Below are 21,603 nucleotides of genomic sequence, written 5' to 3'. Positions count from 1 at the left end.
GAAGAGGTAAGGCACTGCAGAGGGAGGAACTCGTCGGTGCAGTACCCCTCCAGCATCCCATGGTCCATGCAGTCGCAATCGGGCGTGCACGGAGCTTCTTTGGCATCTTAACTACGACATCAAACGCATTATAGAACATCACTGCAGCAGGTATCGGGCAGTTAACAACAGTAGAACAGTGCATAATTAGACCAACATATTAAACTTTTCAACACAGAGTATAGATAACTTTATACCACCCAGGCACCCACCCCTCCCCCCCCCCAGAAAAAAAAAAAGGGAAAAAAAGGGGGGGGGGGGAGAGGGGGAGGGAGCAGGAACGCCGCCCAGGGGCACCCGGGGGCACCACCAGGCAGTCCAAAAACACAAAGAGCGCCGAGACTAGGGCACCTGTAGATAAACAGTAACGAGAATGGTGAACAGTACCGCCAATAACTCAGGGCTTCGTCCAGGAAGCGCAGTGTCCAACTCTGTTCTTCCAATGTCCTTCCTCTCCCCTAGCTGGGGCGCTGGGAACAATGGCCCGTGGCATGGTAAACAACACAAAGCTGGATACTCCAGCCGTCTATGTTGGTAGAGAAAAAGAAAACAAACAAAAAAAGGGTATAACACAGGAATAACGGAAAATTACTGTACTCTCTCAGGGTTCACGATCTTGAGGGGCCTGCGATCTCTGATGTTGGGATCGACGGTGGCGTCTCACTCTCTGTTGCCTGGTTGAGGGGTTGTTCGTCGGGGCCACTGCTCCCTGGGGGACAACAGGAGCCAACCAGTCGGGGACCTGAACCGAGGGCAGGCCCAAAGCCTCCAGAAAGGACGGGACCTCCGAAGGGTGTCGTAGCGCAAGGGGCCTCCCATTTTTGCGCACTATAAGGTGAAACGGATGGCCCCACTTGTATGGAATCCTCCGTTCAGTTAGGTGTTCCAGAAGGGGTCGCAGACAGCGTCTCATCTGGAGGGTCTTGCGGGATACATCTGGCAGAAGGGTGACTTGGGCCCCGTCAAAATCAATGCTGCCTTTGCGCCATGCCGCTTGCAGGACATCCTCCCTAACTGAGTAATTGTGGAGACAGCATAAAACGTCACGTGGCCGGTTCTCTGTGGGGCTCCTGGGGCCCAGGGTCCTGTGGACTCTATCAATGGCTATTACTGTGTCAGCAGCGCGGTCCAGACAGGCGTTAAATATAGCTGTAACTGTGGCTTTGAGGTCTGCCTGGCCAGCGGCTTCGGGCAAGTCTCTGATCCTGATGTTGCGTCTGCGGTTGCGATTCTCAAGGTCATCCACTAGGAGTTGCAACTGTGTGACTCTTTCAGCAAGGGTATCATGTGCGGCTTGCAGGCCAGAAACATCAGTGGTCAGGGAGGTCACATCCGATGCCAGGGTGGTCACCCGCTCGTTCGTAGCCGACACGTCACGTTTGACCCCTGCGATTTCATGTCGCAAGGTCGTTTCAATCCTGGCTGCCATACAGCTAAAGTCTGCTTTAGTGGGAAGGTTTTGGAGTAAAGCTAGGATGGCCTTGTCCCCCAATAATGCCGGTGCTGGTGGCAGCGGTGGGTCCCCCTGTGTGTCTGAGGTAAGAGCAGCCTGGCCATTCGGTCCTGGGATGAGGCTTCCACTGCGGGAGGGTCTCTGGGACAGTTGGGAGTTGTGAGGGAACCAGGGTGGCAGGCCGCTATGGTCCGGGCTGTCAAGCGAGGCCATGGACAGTGAGCGGGGGAGACACGGGGACAAGTCACTAGGCGGGGAGAACGGGGGCATGTCGTGTCCCTGCATAGCAGTCTGCTCACCTTCCCTCTGTACCGCGTGTCCTGGAGCGCCGGAGGCCGCGGGCGCCATCTTGGCTGGATCCGGCGTGGAGGCCGGAGGCTGCAGCGGGACCAAGTACCTGTCCATGGCAGCATCGGCTGGCTGTGTTCCGCCGAAGCGCGGGGATGTCGGCGATGCCGAAATATGTGACCAGACTGTGGTAAAGGGGTGTGGAGTGGTCACGGACCGGGAGCTCCGGAAAAGAGCGTCCTCACTCCTTCATGCCTAGGTCACGCCCACCCTGGTTAGTGTCTTGATTGGGAGATCGCCTGGGAATACTGGATGCCGTAGGCTTCTTTTTATGTTGTTGGCTTTGACCTGTTTTTTTTAGCTTGTTTCCCAAGGTGACCATCTTGGCCTTTGTCAAGAGGCTTCAGAGTGCCCAAAGAGAGTGCCTACGGCCAAATCACCTATATAGTATCTTATATATAATAACTAAAAATATTATTTATTATTATAGATATAGATATATAGTATAGTGATTTGGCCGTAGGCACTCTCTTTGGGCACTCTGAAGCCTCTTGACAAAGGCCAAGATGGGTTGAGAGTGCCTGAAGAGATTGCCCATGGCCACATCACTCTGAAAGCACCCAATCTCATCTGATCTTGGAGGCTAAGAAGAGTCGGGCCTGGTTAGTACCTGGATGGGAGACCACCTGGGAATACCAGCTATTGTAGGCTTCTTTTTATGTTGTTGGCGTTGATTCGTTTTTTTTTTTTTTGCTTGTTTCCCAAGGTGACCATCTTGGCATTTGACAAGAGGGTTGAGAGTGCCCAAAGAGATCACTTACAGCAGCATCACCCTGAAAGAGCCCTATCTCTTCTCTTCTCTGAGGCTAAGAAGGGTTGGGCCTAGTGGGTACCTGGATGGGAGATGGCGTTGGAATACCAGGTGCCGTATTCTTCTTTTTATGTTGTTGAAATTGACCTGTTTTTTTTCGCTTGTGTCTCAAGGTGACTATCTTGGCATTTGTCAAGAGGGTTGAGAATGCCCAAAGAGATTGCCTATGGGCACATAACCCTGAAAGCGCCCGATCTCCTCTGATCTCAGAAGGTAAACAGGGTTATGCCTTGCTAGTACCTGGATTGGAGACCACCTGGGAATACTAGGTGCTGTAGGCTTCCTTTTATGTTGTTGGCCTTGACCTGTTTTTTTTCCACTTGTTTCCCAAGGTGACCATCTTGGCTTTTGTCAAGAGGGTTGAAAGTGCCTGAAGAGATTGCCTACGGGCACATCACCCTGAAAGCACCCGATCTCGTTTGATGTTGGAGCCTAAGAAGAGTCGGGCCTTGTTAGTACCTGGATGGGAAACCGCCTGGCAATACCAGGTGTCGTAGACTTCTTTTTATGTTGTGGCGTTGACCTGTTTTTTTTTCGCTTGTTTCCCAAAGTGACCATCTTGGTGTTTGTCAAGAGGGTTGAGAGTGCCTGAAGAGTTTGCCTATGGCCACATCACTCTGAAAGCACCCAATCTCGTCTGATCTTGGAGGCTAAGAAGAGTCGGGCCTGGTTAGTACCTGGATGGGAGACCACCAGGGAATACCAGTTATTGTAGGCTTCTTTTTATGTTGTTGGCGTTGATTCGTTTTTTCTTTTTTGCTTGTTTCCCAAGGTGACCATCTTGGCATTTGTCAAGAGGGTTGAGAGTGCCCAAAGAGATCGCTTACAGCAGCATCACCCTGAAAGAGCCCTATCTCTTCTCTTCTCTGAGGCTAAGAAGGGTTGGGCCTAGTTAGTACCTGGATGGGAGATGGCGTTGGAATACCAGGTGCCGTATTCTTCTTTTTATGTTGTTGACATTGACCTGTTTTTTATCGCTTGTATCTCAAGGTGACTATCTTGGCATTTGTCAAGAGGGTTGAGAATGCCCAAAGAGATTGCCTATGGGCACATAACCCTGAAAGCACCCGATCTCCTCTGATCTCAGAAGCTAAACAGGGTTGGGCCTTGCTAGTACCTGGATTGGAGACCACCTGGGAATACTAGGTGCTGTAGGCTTCTTTTTATGTTGTTGGCCTTGACCTGTTTTTTTTTTCACTTGTTTCCCAAGGTGATCATCTTGGCGTATGTCAAGAGGGTTGAGAGTGCCCGAAGAGATTACCTAAGGCCCCATCACCCTGAAAGCACCCAATCTCGTCTGATCTCGGATGCTAAACAGTACGCTAAACAGTACCTGGATGGGAGACTGCCTGGGAATACCAGGTGCCATAGGCTTCTTTTTTTTATTTTTTTTATTTAGTAGTATGCAACATACAATGCAAAGGCAACTTCACAGAATGTGTGATACAAATAGTTACAAACAAACGATCATATTGCATGGATATCAGAGCCAATGGTAAGAAGTCAGAGGAGAATAGCATGTGTACAGCTTTGCGGTCATATCAAGATGAGATTAAAGCTCCATCTCGTTGGGATCCTCTACCACTTAAAATATTATTGATACTAGCCCTGCTATCCTCGAAGAGTTTAGATATCCATAGATAGGGGAAGAGTATTGTGTAGTAGTCAAATGGGGTCGGAACATACCATTTTCTTTTCCCTTTTTTGAGTTAAGAAGGGAAATAGTAGAACTGAAAGGAGGGAGAAGGGGAAAGAGAAGATTGGGGAAGGAAATGGCAGAAAAGGAAAAGAAGGGGTAAGGGGGTGTCGTGGGTAGAGTGGATAGGATGGGGTCCCCTCCCAGGGAGCAAGAGACACCCTCGGCTCACCAGCTCATCAGCTGTCCAACGTTTGGAACAGCGATCTCCAACGATCACCATGAGCTTACTATGTCTCGCGGAGGTATTCTTCCGAAAAGCGAAAACTGGGTCCAGTAGAACCATCTGTTCCTATGCTCCTCCGTTTTATCCCTCATTGTGGCAGTCAGGTCTTCCATTCGTTCAATATCATTTACCCTTGCGAACCACTGGGTCACCATTGGAGCAGATTGCTCTTTCCACTGACTTGGGATACAGGCCCTAGCTGCATTGAGGAGATGTTTAAGTAAGGACTTATGATAACGCTTTCTCGACATAGGAGTTAGATTGAGAAGAACTGCTGTGGGATCATTGGCTAAGGAAATGTCTGTGAACTTGTGGATGAGTCTCAGGACAGGCTGCCAGAATGTTTGTAATTTAGGGCATTCCCAGAAAATGTGGAGAATGGTGCCAGCCTGTTGCCCACAGCGACAGCAGCGGTCAGATTGACCGGGGAATATTTTGGCCAACACCACCGGTGTACGATACCAGCGTGTGATCAGCTTATATGAGATCTCCTGATATTTACTGCAGAGTGACGACTTATAGGCGAAAAAGAGTATTCTGTCCTTCTGTGGTTTGGAGAATGTAGTTTGTAAGTCCCTTTTCCATTTAGCTAGGAAGGGTGGATCCGTGGAGGATTGTGCGTCTGTCAGGATTTGGTAGGACCTAGAGAGGAAACCACGAACTGGGCCATCATCCAGGCAAAGTTCCTCGAAGGGGTGGAATTGTCTAGAGAAGAACGAATGGTTAGGTAGTGATCCGAGGAAATGGATTAGCTGTCTAGCTCTCCAGCTATCCAATGCAACAGGTACTTGCTCTAGCAGTATGGTCCCCATGGGAATCAAGCCCGTGGGTCCAAGAAATAGGGCTGCTCTCAGAAGCCCTTTCGGGGGGCTTGCCTGGTAAAGGCCTGGTCAGACAGGCCCGGAGGGAATCTAGGATGTCCAATAATTGGGGTCATAGGAGAAGGAAAGTTAGTCAGGTGGGAAAGGTGAAAAAAACTATCCATCTCGGCGAGCGAGGGGCCAATTAACGGGTGAGTAGTCACACAGGGCTCCAATGGCCTCCCCGCCCAAGGCAGACCAGTCAGTGGAACCCGCACCATCTCCTGCTCTAGCTTGACCCTTAGCTTCAGTTCCCCATGCCGGTGTCTTATCACATATGGTCCCCCATCGGATAGTGTCCGCTGTGTGCTGCGCATGCGCAGTACACAGCAACACAGATTCCGAAAATTGCCGAGCATGAACGGCGCCTGCGCACTGAGTCCAGGTTCTATCCCCACTATCCAAGTGGACATAGAGTAAGAATATAAAAGAGCCAAGCGCAGTGAGGCCGAGCCCGAAGCGTGGCGAGCGAAGCTCGCCTGCGAGGGGCCCTCTAATATTCACAACCCTATGTCCGCTTGGATGGTGGGGCTACCGTTCGGCTTCGGAGATTTTCCGAAGCTTCGTCTGCTCCGTACTGGGCATGCGCAGTACGGCGCAGACACTATATCATGGCCGGACAGTATATGGCAGAACACCAGCACCAGTCAACCACCGGTGTCATGTGCGTCGCTGTGTAATATAGAGCAGGGTCCGGGAAGCCAATACCTCCCCGCAATTTCGGTCGCAACAGCATTGCCCTACCAATACGCATATGTTTTCCGCGCCAGAGGAACTTGATAAAGATTGAGCGAACCACATGAAAGAAAGTCTGGGGTATCTTGATAGGTAAGGCTTGTAGTAGATACAGATGTCGTGGCATTGCGTTCATATTACAGCGTCCGAACCATGACAGAGCTAGTGGGTCCCATCTCTTAGGGTCTGCTGTAAGCCCATAGGCTTCTTTTTATGTTGTTGGCTTTGACCTGTTTTTTTTGCTTGTTTCTCAAGGCGACCATCTTGGCGTTTGTCAAGAGGGTTGGGCGTGTCTTGAAGAGAATGCTTACAGCCACATCAACCTGAAAGCACCCGATCTTGTCTGATTTCAGAGGCTAAGCAGCGTCAGGCCTGGTTTGTACCTGGATGGGAGACTGCATGGGAAGACCAAGTGCCATAGAAGGATCTGGTCTGGTTAGTGTCTTGATTGGGAGATCGCCTGGGAATACTGGATGCCGTAGGCTTCTTTTTATGTTGTTGGCTTTGACCTGTTTTTTTTAACTTGTTTCCCAAGGTGACCATCTTGGCCTTTGTCAAGAGGCTTCAGAGTGCCCAAAGAGAGTGCCTACGGCCAAATCACCCTGAAAGAGCCCAATCTCATCTGATCTCTGAGGCTAAGCAGCGATGGGCCTGGTTAGTACCTGGATGGGAGACAGCTTGGGAATACCAGGTGCCGTAGGCTTCTCATTATGTTGTCGGCGTTGACCTGTTTTATTTTCCCTTGTTTCCCAAGGTGACCATCTTGGCATGTGTCCAGAGGGTTGAGAGTGCACAAAGAAATTGCCTACGAGCACAACACCCTGAAAGCGCCCAATCTCGTTTGGTCTCAGAGGCTAAGCAGGGTTGGGCCTGGTTTGTACCTGGATGGGAGACCGCCTGGGTTTTCCAGATGCCGCAGGCTTATTTTTATGTTGTTGGTGTTGACCTGTTTTTTTCGCTTGTTTCCCAAAGTGATCATCTTGGCATTTGTCAAGAGGGTTGAGAGTGCCTAAAGAGATCGCTTACAGCCGCATCACCCTGAAAGCACCCTATCTCTTCTGATCTCAGAGGCTAAGAAGGGTTGGGCCTAGTTAGTACTTGAATGGGAGACGGCCTTGGAATACTAGGTGCCGTAGTCTTCTTTCTATGTTGTTGGCGTTGACCTGTTTTTTTTCGCTTGTTTCCCAGGGTGACTATCTTGGCATTTTTCAAGAGGGATGAGAGTGCCCAAAGAGATTGCCTATGGGCACATCACCCTGAAAGCGCCCAATCTCCGCTGATCTCAGAGGCTAGAAAGGGTCGCGCCTTGTTAATACCTGGATGGGAGACCGTCTGGAAATACTAGGTGCGGTAGGCTTCTTTTTATGTTGTTGGCGTTGACTTGTTTTTTTTTGTTTGTTTCCCAAGGTGACCATCTTGGCGTTTGTCAAGAGGGTTGAGCATGCCTGAAAAAATCTACTATGGCTGCATCACCCTGAAAGAGCCAAATCTCATTTGATCTCAGAGGCTAAGCAGGGTTGGGACTTGGTTAGTACCTGGATGGGAGAACGCCTGGGATTTTTCGATGCCATAGGCTTTTTTTAAGTTGTTGGCATTGACTTATTTTTTTTTGTTTTGTTTTATTCTTTTATTAAGTATAAGTAGAACAACATAAATATAACAGTCAACCATACAGCATGACCCAGGGTCACAATTACATGGTAACAAAAAATAGGCAGCCAGATAACTCTGGGTTCTCAGAGGGGAGTCCTAGAGTTTCATGCAGAAAAGAGAGAAACCCCACCTCGGACATGTAGTACAGTATAACTAATGCAGCCCTGTTCGGACAAATGTAATCATGGAGAGCAACTGGGACCACAGCGAGCCAGCTTATCATGACCTATGTGAACCAGAGTAAAATATGAGCCGGTCGTGTCCAGAACCCTGGGGCTCTTCTGGGTCCCAAAGGCTAGTAAGGAGACAAGGCATAGTCAAAAGGGAGGACGGGGGAAGAAGAGAGTGCAAAGACGGAGAGAGAGGAGGGGGGGGATGGGGGGGGGGAAATAGAAAAATAAAGACAAAAAGGGAGGGGGGGGGATGCCACCCAGGGCAGACATGGCCTACGTAGGTAAACGTTAGATGTTCAGTCTTTTTCTGGGACAGGGGCGCTGCTCACCTCCCGAATGTAGTCTCAAGTACCAGAAAAATACCTCCAGGGCCTCCATGTAACACTAAATGCCTCTTCAGTGTTGTGAAGGGTGGCGGTCAATTCTTCCATCCGGAGAATATGATTGACTTTGGAATACCACAGCACCTTGGATGGGGGGCTGAGGCTGCCTCCACAGTGTGGGAATGCAGGCCCGGGCGGCATTCAGTAGTTGCATCGGGAGTGTTTTTTTGTATTTTCGAACAGGCTGTTCGGTCAAGTGTAGAAGGCACGCTGCTGGGTTGTCTGCGATATCTACATTTCTGAGAGTTTTTATCGTCTCGGTCACCTCCACCCAAAAGTTCCTCAAGGCCGGGCATGCCCAGAAAATGTGTCCCATGGTCCCCGTATCTGAATTGCACCTCCAACAAACATCCGGGATCGATCTATTCATTTTATTCAGAAGGTATGGGACTCTATACCAGCGTGAGACTATCTTGTATCCTGATTCTTGATATTGGTTTGCGATGGAAGCTTTATGTACTAATGTCAGGATCTTTCCTATCTGTTGTGGGGTAAATGTGATGCCAAAGTCCCTCTCCCATTTGTGGATAAATGGTGGGGGTCGACTCCTCCTCCTGACTACTTAATAGGTTGTACAGGAGGGAGAGGGTGTGTCGCACAGGTTCCTTTTTGTGACAGATGGATTCATAGGGCGTCAGGTCTCTAGGAGTGTAGGGGGCCCTTTGTATGGCCAGAAGAAAGTGATGAAGTTGATAAGCACTAAACAAGTCAAGCAGAGGGTCATAAAGCTTGGCGACAGTTTGCGTGGTCGGGAGCCCTCCCGAGGGCCACACCTCTCCCAGACGCTGTTTCCCCACCACTGTCAACTGTCGCAGTTTCTTGTTGGTAAATCCCGGTGGGAAGTCTGGATTACCTATAACCGGAGTCATTGGTGACGGCAGGGGAGCAATGTGTGTGCAGCGTAACAACCTCCGCACAACAGCCAACATAGCTCCCACTACGGGGTGACCTCTGAGGTCTTTTGGTAGGGAGGACAGGAGCCACGGGGAGGTCAATAGGGGAATGGATCCATCCTCAATCTCCATCTCCACCCACTGCTTGTGTGGGCCATTACAATGCCAATCAACGACTCTCGCTAGCAGAGTCACTCTGTAGTTTTGTCTCAGATCTGGGAGACCCAGACCCCCCTTGTCCTTTGGTCTGGCAAGCAATTGCAAACGGGCTCTGTATACACTAGCAAGTCTGTGTAACCAAGCCTCTCTCTCTGCATACCCTAGCCTCCATCTCTTGCATAAACCAGGACCTTCTTCTGTATAATCTAGCCTATCTGTATACACTAGCCTGTCTTTTGTACACATTAGCCTCTCTGTGTAAACTAGCCGGTCTACTGTATACACTAGTCCATCTGTATACACTAGCAAGTCTGCATACTCCTGCCTCTCTGTGTAACCCAGCCTCGCTCTCTCTCTCTGTATACCCTAGCCTCCATCTCTGCATACCCAGGACGTTTTTCTGTATAATCTAGCCTATCTGTATAAAGTAGCCTGTCTTTTGTACACATTAACCTCTCTGTATAAACTAGCCGGTCCTCTGTATACACTAGTCCGTCGGTATACACTAGCATCGCTTTATACATTAGCTCTCTGTATACCCAAGCCTCTCTGTATACACTAGTCCACCGGTATACACTAGCAAGTCTGCATACACTAGCCTCTCTTTGTAACCCAACTTCTCTCTCTGCATACCCAGGACGTTCTTCTCTATAATCTAGCCTATTTGTATACACTAGCCTGTCTTTTGTACACATTAGCCTCTCTGTATAAACTAACCGGTCTTCTGTATACACTAGTCCGCCTGTATACACTAGCAAGTATGCATACTCTAGCCTCTCTCTCTGTATACCCTAGCCTCCATCTGTGCATACCCAGGACGTTCTTCTGTATAATCTAGCCTATCTGTATACACTAGCCTGTCTTTTGTACACATTAGCCTCTCTGTATAAACTAGCCGGTCCTCTGTATACACTAGTCCGTCTGTATACACTAGCAAGTCTGTGTAACCAAGCCTCTCTCTCTGCATACCCTAGCCTCCATCTCTTGCATAAACCAGGACCTTCTTCTGTATAATCTAGCCTATCTGTATACACTAGCCTGTCTTTTGTACACATTAGCCTCTCTGTGTAAACTAGCCGGTCTACTGTATACACTAGTCCATCTGTATACACTAGCAAGTCTGCATACTCCTGCCTCTCTGTGTAACCCAGCCTCGCTCTCTCTCTCTGTATACCCTAGCCTCCATCTCTGCATACCCAGGACGTTCTTCTGTATAATCTAGCCTATCTGTATAAAGTAGCCTGTCTTTTGTACACATTAACCTCTCTGTATAAATTAGCCGGTCCTCTGTATACACTAGTCCGTCGGTATACACTAGCATCTCTTTATACATTAGCTCTCTGTATACCCAAGCCTCTCTGTATACACTAGTCCACCGGTATACACTAGCAAGTCTGCATACACTAGCCTCTCTTTGTAACCCAACTTCTCTCTCTGCATACCCAGGACGTTCTTCTCTATAATCTAGCCTATTTTTATACACTAGCCTGTCTTTTGTACACATTAGCCTCTCTGTATAAACTAGCCGGTCCTCTGTATACACTAGTCCATCTGTATACACTAGCAAGTATGCGTACTCTAGCCTCTCTCTCTGTATACCTTAGCCTCCATCTCTGCATACCCAGGACGTTCTTCTGTATAATCTAGCCTATCTGTATACACTAGCCATCCATCTCTGCATACCCAGGACGTTCTTCTCTATAATCTAGCCTATTTGTATACACTAGCCTGTCTTTTGTACACATTTGCCTCTCTGTATAAACTAACCGGTCTTCTGTATACACTAGTCCGCCTGTATACACTAGCAAGTATGCATACTCTAGCCTCTCTCTCTGTATACCCTAGCAAGTCTGCATACTACTACCGCTCTGTGTAACCCAGCCTCACTCTCTCTCTGTATACCCTAGCCTCCATCTCTGCATACCCAGGACGTTCTTTTGTATAATCTAGCCTATCTGTATAAACTAGCCTGTCTTTTGTACACATTAGCCTCTCTATATAAACTAGCCGGTCCTCTGTATACACTAGTCCGTCTGTATACATTAGCAAGTCTGTGTAACCAAGCCTCTCTCTCTGCATACCCTAGCCTCCATCTCTTGCATAACCAGGACCTTCTTATGTATAATCTAGCCTATCTGTATACACTAGCCTGTCTTTTGTACACATTAGCCTCTCTGTATAAACTAGCCGGTCTACTGTATACACTAGTCCATCTGTATACTAGCAAGTCTGCATACTCCTGCCTCTCTGTGTAACGCAGTCTCTCTCTCTGTATACCCTAGCCTCCATCTCTGCATACCCAGGACATTCTTCTGTATAATCTAGCCTGTGTTTTGTACACTTTAGCCTCTCTGTATAAACTAGCCGGTCTTCTGCATACACGAGTCTCTCTGTATACCCTTGGATGTCTTTTGTATACACTAGCTGCTCTTTATACATTAGCTCTCTGTATACCCAAGCCTCTCTATACACTAGTCCGTCTGTATACACTAGCAAGTCTGCATACACCAGCCCTTTCTGTGTAACCCAGCCTCTCTCTCTGCATACCCAAGATGTTCTTCTCTATAATCTAGCCTATTTGTATACACTAGCCTGTCTTTTGCACACATTAGCCTCCCTATATAAACTAGCCGGTCTACTGTATACACTAGTCCGTCTGTATACACTAGCAAGTATGCATACTCTAGCCTCTCTCTCTGTATACCCTAGCCTCCATCTCTGCATACCCAGGACGTTCTTCTGTATAATCTAGCTTATCTGTATACACTAGTGTATACAGACAGACTAGTGTATACAGAGGACCGACTAATGTGTACAAAAGACAGGCTAATGTATACAGATAGGCTAGATTATACAGAAGAACGTCCTGGGTATGCAGAGCGCTCAGCTTCAAGGTATGGCCAACGTGAGTAATATGAGGGACACTCCTCACCCCCGCCCCCACCTACCAGATCTGAGTTTCATCCCCTTGCCCTCTCTGCCCCGGTCATCTGGTGGCAGTTTTATGCACTCCCTGGCCCCCACCCTTTCATAATCCTTACTGACCTTTCTTTCCGCTGCTCACAGGAACACACTGGATGACTTGTCTAATTAACCAACTTGTACAAGACACCGCTATCCTCCTGTCTGACACCGGTCCCCCTTGGAGGCTTTACCCCTCACTGTGTGGGTGGTCCCTGCCTCTCCCTGGATGCTCCACATATACCACAACGACATTGTCAGAGGGGCACCACTTGACAGGACACGGGGCTGTCATTCCGGTGGCATCTCCCATTGGAGGAAGGGATGATGGCCCCAACCCCTTGGCAGCAGGTTCTTTCATGTACAGACCAGGGCGGCTCATCTTCCCTTCTGGAGTATTCACCTTAGATGGGGGAGTTGCACTTTGGGGGGTCTGAGTGATACCTAATGCGCTGTACTGGAAGGGCTTGACATTCCCGCATATGTGTCCCCTCCCCCTGGATGCGCCCCTTGTCCCCCCCTCTGGCTCCCACCTACTCTTTGCCTTCTGCAGCTTTCGGGGACCCTGGATGACTTATTTATTGAGCCTATTGGTACGAAACACTGCTTCCCTCCAGGGTGACTCTGGACCCCCCTGGAGGATTTACCCCTTACTGTTTGGGCGGTCCCAGCCTCCCTCTGGATGCTCTACACAGCCCCCGATGGCGATGCAGGAGAGACACTAATTGGCGGGCCCCAGGACTGCTGCTCGGGTGAAGTCTCCCATTGGATGGAGGGATGGTGGCCCTAGCCCCTTGCCTGCCGGATTTTCCATGCACCGACCACATCTTTCATCTTGATGTGGTGACCATGGAGGGGAGGAGTTGAAATTTATGGGGTCCGGGTGTTTGCTGGTGGGAGTGCGCTAAAGGACTTGACATTTCTGCATGTTTGTCCCCTCCCTCTGTTTCCCCCTCCCTTCCCTCCCTTACCACCCTTCCCTTCCCTCCTTTCCCTCCCCCTTTCCCCCTTACACTCCCCCTTTCCCCCTTCCACTCCCCCTTTCCCCCCTTCCCTGCCCCTTTTCCCCCCGGGGCGTGGACGGGGGAGAGGGGGTAAGGAGAGGACAATCTGCCAAAGGGAGAAATGCATTTGTTCGGGGACTGCATGTACTTTAGGGGTATGGGACGGGGGTGGTGGATCCCATTCTGTGATGCCTTTTCTGTTGTGACGGGCTCCCTCGTGCATGCCTATGTTTAGGGTGAGCCGAGGAGACCCCTCAGTGCTGACAGTTATATGCTCTACCTCTGTTTTGGTTATACTATTGTTTTTTGTTTCTTTGATGTTACTGATTGTCTTTTATTTGCATACCGGTATCAGACGTGACATTTACCACTGCCGGGACTGGGGGGACTAGGATTCGGGGGCTCCCTCTCCGACCTGTCTACCCAATAACCCAAGTAGGACAGCGCTTTAAACCCAGTGTACATCTGGTAAGCGCTATAGCATAATTGTGCTGTTTTAGTATACCCTTCCTGTACTGTTGAGTGCGGACAACCCTTAATTTCCCTCTCCCCCTGGGGTTGAGGTGCCCGGCCTCTTTTTCCCTTTACCTTTCCTTCCATTTGCCCTTCCTTTCTCCCCCTTAGCTCCCACCATGCATTACCTACCCAAAACCTACCTTGGTTCAACTTTCTTTGCTTTTCTCTGACGTCCCCCTCCCCTTCCCCGAGGAGTGATGGGAGACTCAGTCAAGGTCACCTCTCTAAACGTTAAGGGACTGAACTCCCCTGAAAAATGGTGGATCCTCCTGTGAGAACTGAACACATCCTGTACTGATGTGGCCTTTATACAAGAAACACATTTTAAAAATACTAGCCTCCCCTTTCTATGGTCGAGATCCTTCCCTAAGGTCTACCACTCTACTAACCCCTCCTCTCCATTCTGATCTCTAGCAGGCTCCCCTGGGTTCTCCAGGATTCTCTGGTGGACCCTGGGGGCCAATATCTTTTTCTTAGGGGCCACATTGGAGAGCGCCTTTTTACATTTGCCACTGTGTACGCTCCCAATGATCACCAAGACACATTCCTCAGAACTACCCTGCACAGATTATGTGACTTTCGGGAGGGCCAATTGATATTAGGTGGGGACTTTAATGTCCCCTTTCGCCATCAGTTGACACTTCTGCCTCTTGCTCCTCGCTCCCTACCCCTCACCTAGGTCTCTATTCTGGCACCTTAATGAGAGCCTCCTCCAGATACCGGAAGTTTTAGCAGATGTGACCAGGGAATTGGACCTTTATTTCCAAGAAAACTAAAGCAGGACTGTGACCCGGGGATAATTTGGGAGGCTCACAAGTCAGTACTCCGCAGGGTACTTATCAGGCACGGGGCGCGCATCAAACGAACACGGAAGGAACAGCTTGCTAATCTGTTTCGTGAACTTGCCTCTGTGGAAGCGAAACATAAACATACCCCCTTACGGACCTTGTGGGACCTCCGAAGGTGGGTAAGGCTCCGGGCCCTGACGGATATACCGCACAATACTTTAAGACCTTCCTCCCTATTCTCGGCCCACGCTTGGTGAATTTATTTAATACTCTGAGCTCAAATGGGGATTTTCCTGAGGATACCCTTAGAGCCCACATCTCGTTGATACCTAAGGAGGGCAAAGACCCGGGCCTATGTGGGAGCTACAGACCCATTTCCCTCCAAAATTCGGTCCTAAAACTATTCTCTAACTCCTCGCCACGTGATTGGCACATCACTTGTAGTCCCTTATACATATTGACCAGTTAGGTTTTATTCCCACCAGGGAAAATAGGGACAACACCACTAAGGTGCTTACCCTGATCCGTAAAGCAAAGTCATCTGGGACCCCTTGTCTTTTCATGAGTACTGATGCCGAGAAGGCTTTTGATCGGGTCAAATGGACATTAATGTTCTCGGTCCTTCGCCATATAGGTCTGAGTGAACGGATGCTGGCATGGATAAGTAAAATATACTCACGTACTTACATTCCACCGGACATCGCGCGTACGTTTATGTTGAACTTCCCCCCACCCCTTGTCACTAAGATCCGCAGTTTGCTTCACGGGTGGCATTCTGGCCTCCATTCCTGGTTCAGCAGATGCAATCTCATTAAAATGAACATACTCCCTAAATTTACTTATCTTTTCCAAGCTCTCCTGATCCAGATTCCAGTCCTGTTTTTTAAGCAAGTTCAATCCTTGCTCACTCAATTTAACTGGGCTCACAAAAATCCCAGACTTAAGCGGTCACAGCTGACATTGTCTAAACAACAGGGAGTGTTGGTTCTCCCTAACTTGCAACGCTACTACCTGGCCTCCCATCTGGGGCGTGTATTGGACTGGAATCGAAACAAACTTTCTAAGCTCACTCCCAAATTCCGATAAGAAGCACCATGTGGTGCTATAAGTATTTACCCACAGAATTTATGTCACATCCCACTATAGGGGCTTAGTTGAAAGTCAGTCACCTGATCGCTACCCAAAACACACTCACGTCTTTGACTTCCCCCCTATTCCCTATACGTGGCCATCCAACCTTTGAACTGGGGACCCACTTAGAAATTCCAACCTAGACAATGCGTCTAAATTCATCATTGATGGAAAATGGCCTTCTTTCTCAACCCTAACAGATCCGACAGGGCTTTTCCAACTGCCTTTTTGGAGAGCTGCGCAACGACATCATTTTCTCCATTCCATCCCCAATCCTCAAACGTTCGCCCGCCCTCAGACGGAGTTTGAGACTCTATGCAGGAGCGAAGGCCCTTTGGCCCACATTCTCTCTCAAACAGATTACCCACACTTAACCTGTCTGTCCAACTGGGAAAAGGACCTTAATTGCTAATTTTCCCCAGCACAGAGACAACACATTATCACTTTGGCTCTCAAAATGTCGCTGTGCACGAAGATACAGGAGACGAATTTTAAACTTCTCACCAGGTGGTATTTGACACCATCAAAGCTGCAGAAATGTTTCCCCTCTTCCTCGAACATATGCTGGAGGTGTGGAGAAGAAGAGGGCACGTTGCTGCACAAATTTTGGTCCTGCCTCAGCTTGGTGGACTTCTGGACAGAGCTCCGATGCATAACACAAAAATTCACAGACTTCTCCATCCAGGAAGAGGCTGCATTCTTTCTCTTGCACCATTCACAGGTTCCCATTAAGAAGTACAAAAAAATCAATTTTACGGCATGTGATAAATGCGGCGAAATCCTGCATCCCTCTCTATTGGAAAAAATGTTCCCCCCCTTTCATTACTCACTGGCTTAAGAAAATAGAGGACATTAAAAAAAATGGAGGACTTGATCCTCACATCACAAGGTAAACAAGAATTTTTTAAACAAACCTGAGACATCTGGAATACCTTTATATTCTCGCTGGAAGGATGTCGCCTGCTATCGCCTTAGTGCTCTGAGCTTTCCTTGACTGGCCCCTTGGACAGTGGCTGCCATCGTGTCTCGTCCCCCCTTCTCCTTTTCTGATCTTTCAACCCTTCTCTTTTCTGCCTTCCTCCCCTATCTCTCACCCCCTCCACCCCCTCTCTCTTTTGGAAAGAGTGGAAAATTGGGAATGACGGCCCCACACCCCCCTCTGGATGGATTATGCCGGAGGGACCTGGGGTTTGTGTGACCCTGGATCTTGGTACAGTACTTTATCCGTGCCTCGAATCATTGTGATTGATGGAAGGCAGACTCACAGTTGCGAATATACCTGTATCAAGTATTGTTCAGCTGCTTTTTGCTCTGTATTTCTCTGTTGCATTATGTACTCGGGGGACCGTCTTCCCCTATTTGGAGAAAAAATTATATTTGAAAAAAAAAAAGAAGCCTTACGACACCTGGTATTCCCAGGCGGTCTCCCATCCAGGCATTAACCAGGCCCGACCCTGCTTAGCCTCCAAGATCAGACAAGATGGAACAGATTCAGGGTGATGTGGCCGTAGCCAATATCTTCAGGCACTCTCAACTCTCTTGACAAACACCAAGATGGTCACCTTGGAAACAAGCGGAAAAAAATAGGTCAACGGCAACAACATAAAAAGAAGCCTACGGCATCTGGAAATCCCAGGCGGTCTCCCATCCAGGTACTAAACTGATCCCAACCCTGCTTAGCCTCTGAGATCAGATGAGATTGGGCTCTTTCAGGGTGGTGTGGCCGTAGGAGATTTCTTCAGGCACTCTCAACCTTGACTAACGCCAATATGGTCACCTTGGGAAACAAACAAAAAAATCAAGTCAACGCCAACAACATGAGAAGAAGTCTGCAGCACCTAGTATTCCCAGGTGGTCTCCCATCCAGGTATTAACAAGGCCCGACACTGTTTAGTCTCTGAGATCAGACGAGATCTGGTGCTTTCAGGGTTATGTGGCCATAGGCGAGCTCTTCAAGCACTCTCAACCCTCTTGACAAACACCAAGATGGTCACCTTGGTAAACAAACAAAAAAAAAAACAAGTCAACGCCAAGAACATAAAAATAAGCCTTCAGCACCTAGTATTCCCATGTGGTCTCCAATCCAGGTACTAGCAAGGCCCGACCCTGTTTAGCCTCTGAGATCAGAGGAGATCGGGCGCTTTCAGGCTTATGTGCCCATAGGCAATCTCTTTGGGCACTCTCAACCCTCTTGACAAATGCCAAGATAGTCACCTTGGGAAACAAGCGAAAAAAAAACAGGTCAATGTCAACAACATAAAAAGAAGACTACGGCACCTGGTATTCCAAAGCCATCTCCCATCCAGGGACTAACTAGGCCCAACCCTTCTTAGCCTCAGAGATGAGAAGAGATAGGGCTCTTTCAGGGTGATGCTGCTGTAAGCGAACTCTTTGGGCACTCTCAACCCTCATGGTCACCTTGGGAAACAAGTGAAAAAAAAAAAAAAACTAATCAAGGCCAACAACATAAAAAGAAGCCTACAATAACTGGTATTCCCAGGTGGTCTCCCATCCAGGTACTAACCAGGCCTGACTCTTCTTAGCCTCCAAGATCAGATGAGATTGGGTGCTTTCAGAGTGCTCGGACTCTTTCCCCATCACTAATGGGACGAGGCAGGGGTGCCCTCTGTCTCCCCTAATTTTTATTCTGACACTGGAACCACTTATTTGTCACGTTCGGAATGACCCGAATATTACTGGCATATCCAAACCCTCGGCACACCACAAAATTGCGGCGTACGCTGACGATCTAATTTCTTTCGTCTCCAATCCACACATTTCGCTTCCCAATATACTCGCGACTCTCCGGCGATACGGCAGCCTATCAAACTATAAAATCAATTGCACCTTTGGCTGTATTGAATATATCGGTCCCGGATGGTGAGGCCAAGAGGCTACGCTCCGCTTTTCCATTCTACTGAGCTGAAAAATCTATACGTTACCTGGTCGTTGACATCGCAGCGGATTTGGCGCAATTGTACCCGCTTAATTTTGTCCCTCTCCTGAATAGACTGAAATCTGATTTGGGAAACTGGCATGCTTTAACACTGACCTGGTTCAGGCGCTGTAATGCATTCAAAATGACGGCCCTCCCGCGGATCTTATACTTGTTCCAGACATTACCGATCCGGTTACCCCCAATCTTTTTCAGACATCTGCAGGTGCTGCTCCGGGACTTTATTTGGGCGCGCAAACCGCCCAGAGCCCGTTTGCAATTGCTTGCCAGACCAAAGGACAAGGGGGGTCTGGGTCTCCCAGATCTGAGACAATACAACAGAGCGACTCTGCTAGCGAGAGTCGTTGATTGGCATTGTAATGGCCCACACAAGCAGTGGGTGGAGATGGAGATTGAGGATGGATCCATTCCCCTATTGACCTCCCCGTGGCTCCTGTCCTCCCTACCAAAAGACCTCAGAGATCACCCCGTAGTGGGAGCTACGTTGGCTGTTGTGCGGAGGTTGTTCCGCTGCACACACATTGCTCCCCTGCCGTCACCAATGACTCCGGTTATAGGTAATCCAGACTTCCCACCGGGATTTACCAACAAGAAACTGCGACAGTTGACAGTGGTAGGGAAACAGCGTCTGGGAGAGGTGTGGTCCTCGGGAGGGCTCCCGACCACGCAAACCGTCGCCGAGCTTTCTGACCCTCCGCTTGACTTGTTTAATGCTTATCAACTTCGTCACTTTCTTCTGGCCATACAAAGGGCCCCCTACACTCCTAGAGACCTGACGCCCTATGAATCCATCTGTCACAAAAAGGAACCTGTGCAACACACCCTCTCCCTCCTGTACAACCTATTCCCATTGACCAGTCAGGAGGAGGAGTCGACCCCACCATTTATCCACAAATGGGAGATTGCATTTGGCATCACATTTACCCCACAACAGATAGGGAAGATCCTGACATTAGTACATAAAGCTTCCATCGCAAACCAATATCAAGAATCAGGATACAAGATAGTCTCACGCTGGTATAGAGTCCCATACCTTCTGAATAAAATGAATAGATCGATTCCGGATGTTTGTTGGAGGTGTAATTCAGATACGGGGACCATGGGACACATTTTCTGGGCATGCCCGGCCTTGAGGAACTTTTGGGTGGAGGTGACCGGGACGATAAAAACTCTCAGAAATGTAGATATCGCAGACAACCCAGCAGCGTGCCTTCTACACTTGACCGAACAGCCTGTTCAAAAATACAAAAAAACCCTCACGATGCAATTCCTGAACGCCACCCGGGCCTGCATTCCCACACTGTGGAGGCAGCCTCAGCCCCCATCCAAGGTGCTGTGGTATTCCAAAGTCAATCATATTCTCCGGATGGAAGAATTGACCGCCACCCTTCACAACACTGAAGAGGCATTTAGTGTTACATGGAGGCCCTGGAGGTATTTTACTGGTACCTGAGACTACATTTGGGAGGTGAGCAGCGCCCCTGTCCCAGAAAACGACTGAACATCTAACGTTTACCTACGTAGGCCAAGTCTGCCCTGGGTGGCATTCCCCCCCTCCCTTTTTGTCTTTATTTTTCTTTTTTTCCCCGCCGCCATCCCGCCCCCCTCTTCTCTCTCCGTCTTTGCACTCTCTTCTTCCCCCGTCCTCCCTTTTCACTATGCCTTGTCTCCTTACTAGCCTTTGGGACCCAGAAGAACCCCAGGGTTCTGGACACGACCGGCTCATATTTTTTTATTTTTATTGAAAAAGCCAACTTTATTGAGGTACGAATGCTTGGTACATAAACTGACGGAGGCCAACATGGCCAAAACAATAGCACATATATAGATACATTACAGTAACCGTGTAGCATAAAACAAACTACCCACAAGAGGTAGAGCCATCACATAGTATATATGTATATATAAAAAAAAACAAAGGAAGAAGGGAGAGACAGAGAGGGAGGGGAGAGGAGAAAAAAAAAAAAAAAAGAAAAAGGGGGGAGGGAAAGGAGAAGATGAAGGGTGAGTATATCAAGTACACGTTTCACCATCTGCCAACCATCTACCCCAGACCTTTTCGTATTTAGGTGAACACCCCCTATGCACATAAATCAGCTTCTTATATGGAAGAGTATCATTTACCTCTTTTTTCCAACACTGGATTGTGGGGGGCAGGGCCTGCATCCACCTTCTAGCCACCGCTTTCCTTGCCAGGAATAGGGTCTCATGCAAAAAGGTGCGAAGAGATTTATCAGCTTCTAAGCTAGGCATCAGACCGAGCAGGCACATTTTGGGGTCTAGGGTAGCAGGTGAACCCATCTGGTCGTGCAGGAATCGTATCACTTGCATCCAGTATGCTTGAATAGTGGGACAGATCCATAGAAGGTGATAAAGGGAGCCCGGGGTATGACCACATTGACGGCATCCCGGATTGTACATGGGCTTGAAACGTGCTATCTTCTGGGGAGTTAGATATGTCCTGTGTATGATATACAGCTGCGTGAGGCGATCTGACAGCCGGGGGGATACATATTTCACATCCCCCAGAATGTCATCCCAATCCTCATCCGCAATAAGCCCAACGTCCACCTCCCATCCGGCCTTAGCAGCATAGGCCAAGGCCATGACACCAGGGAGACGGATAGCGGAGTACAAGGTGGAGATTAATTTAGCTGGCTCAGTACCCGTAACTGTATCTACTATAGAGGGGACTGCCAAGGATGGGTTAGAGCTAATAAATTGGGTTTGTATGGCATGGCGGAGCTGCAGGTATCTAAAAAGGAGACAGTTAGGGAGGGAAAATTCGTCTTTGAGCATTTGAAACGTTTTTATTCCC

General features: G+C 48.8%; 6 pseudogenes; 5 read left to right on the top strand and 1 right to left on the bottom strand.

Annotated features, from left to right (window-relative positions):
* Positions 1-2,372: 2,372 nt before the first annotated feature.
* Positions 2,373-2,491, top strand: LOC143958350 (5S ribosomal RNA; annotated as a pseudogene).
* Positions 2,492-2,813: 322 nt separating this feature from the next.
* Positions 2,814-2,932, top strand: LOC143958701 (5S ribosomal RNA; annotated as a pseudogene).
* Positions 2,933-3,250: 318 nt separating this feature from the next.
* LOC143958323 (5S ribosomal RNA) lies at positions 3,251-3,369 on the top strand (annotated as a pseudogene).
* Positions 3,370-3,690: 321 nt separating this feature from the next.
* LOC143958485 (5S ribosomal RNA) lies at positions 3,691-3,809 on the top strand (annotated as a pseudogene).
* A 2,943-nt stretch (positions 3,810-6,752) lies between these two features.
* LOC143958473 (5S ribosomal RNA) lies at positions 6,753-6,871 on the top strand (annotated as a pseudogene).
* Positions 6,872-17,440: 10,569 nt separating this feature from the next.
* Positions 17,441-17,560, bottom strand: LOC143958514 (5S ribosomal RNA; annotated as a pseudogene).
* Between the last annotated feature and the right edge of the window lie 4,043 nt (positions 17,561-21,603).

The sequence above is a fragment of the Lithobates pipiens genome, unplaced genomic scaffold, assembly GCF_037356315.1.
Source record: "Lithobates pipiens isolate NorthernLeopardFrog02 unplaced genomic scaffold, aLitPip1_a1.2 Scaffold_61, whole genome shotgun sequence".
Classification (NCBI taxonomy): Eukaryota; Metazoa; Chordata; class Amphibia; order Anura; family Ranidae; genus Lithobates; species Lithobates pipiens.
Note: the sequence above shows the minus strand (reverse complement) of the source record. Positions and strands in the feature narration are given on the sequence as shown.